The sequence below is a fragment of the Sitophilus oryzae genome, unplaced genomic scaffold (genome assembly GCF_002938485.1).
Source record: "Sitophilus oryzae breed Bouriz unplaced genomic scaffold, Soryzae_2.0 scaffold_465_pilon_pilon, whole genome shotgun sequence".
Classification (NCBI taxonomy): domain Eukaryota; kingdom Metazoa; phylum Arthropoda; class Insecta; order Coleoptera; family Curculionidae; genus Sitophilus; species Sitophilus oryzae.
In genome coordinates, this window is record NW_022147046.1 from 3,685,977 (window position 1) to 3,687,448 (window position 1,472).

General features: G+C 30.3%; 1 long non-coding RNA gene across 1 annotated transcript; it reads right to left on the bottom strand.

Annotated features, from left to right (window-relative positions):
- On the bottom strand, window positions 1-390 carry LOC115885994. Its single transcript, XR_004050819.1, has 2 exons — window positions 272-390; window positions 1-55 (listed from the first exon to the last, which is right to left on the bottom strand). It is a non-coding gene; the product is annotated as an uncharacterized LOC115885994 (long non-coding RNA).
- Window positions 391-1,472: the final 1,082 nt, after the last annotated feature.

Genomic DNA, 1,472 nt, shown 5'->3' on the forward strand with positions numbered 1-1,472 from the left:
TTTTTGATTTGAGCAATAGGGTCCATTATTTCCATTATTTGATGCTGTTATTGCTCTACAAAATGTTGATCTTTATCAAGGGATGTTTATGTGTATAATATTACTATTTATGTGTATAATAACTGTATGATCGAAAAAACACGGCGTCCAGTTGGCTTGGAAATGAACATCTCGATGACATTCTCCATATCATTTTACATATAAAATGACAGCAATCTTCATTTCATAGGCATTGCTGACGCCGTTTTTTATTCGATCAAATTGTACTTACGTGTATAATATTCATTTAATGGTTCCTGTTTTAGTTGCTGGTGTTCATATTTTGGTTTTTTATTCTGTTGTTGCTCTACAAAATGTTAATATTTATGTGTATAACATTTCTCTTTCTGTGTATAATAATACCGTATGATCGAAAAAAAACGGCGTCCAGTTGGCTTGGAAATGAACATCGATGACATTCCCCATATAATTTTACATATAAAATGACGGCGATCTTCATTTCATAACCATCGCTGACGCCGTTTTTTCTCGATCATACGGTACTTATGTGTATAATATTCATTTAATGATGCCCTTCTTGCTTGTTGCTGTTGTTGCAATTCAGAATTTAAATTAACCTGAGGCAGTAGGTAGAGCTTCATCCTCCAATATTTTCCTATGTAAATACTGAAGTGGACAGTATTTCTGATGACAATTTTATCACAAATCTTGTTCTTTAAAATGAAACTGGCATACCTTATCTATAGATTTCAAAGCAATATCGAAAATCAATACCTAATATTATCCTGATGATTTTGATTTTTGATAGATTATTAAAATACAGCACTTGCAGCAGATACAATACTGAATTATATTATGTATTTTACATACCGTAGGCTTTGCCTTTGCTCTTTATTTTTCCATCAGCTATTCAATCAGCTTCGCACCACACACACTTTAACCATTGTTAAATAATAAATAAAGCACAAAATATTGATAAACAATAATTATTTTATATTCAAAAACTCTGTCAAAAAAATAAAAAGAAAACTTTTTTTGGGTAATGTTTGGTTATATTTATTTTTATTCTCTAATCTATGATTACTTTTCATTTTTTAGATTCATGCGTTTTTAGCACCACTGTGGTCATTTGGCGAACCCTTATTCTTTCCATTTTGTGACCACTTTTTCAATAAAAGTCCCGTAAGAGTTGTTTCTCCTTACCTCTACACTCCATAGTAGCTACTAATAAACTACTTACCTAATTACTGCAAAGCTACTTTTAGTTATCATTAATTTAAACGCTTCTTGGTGAGATAAATTTGCTTTTTTTATGTCTAAGTAGATCAATAAAATTTATTACAGTTTTTTATTCAACTTGATATGTGGTAAGTTAGTGTGGGTTACAAACTTTCACCAAAATGTCAACATTTTGTTTTATGACAGATGGCAACTTTCATTTTTAATTTAGAAAAAGACAGTAAAAGGTCAAA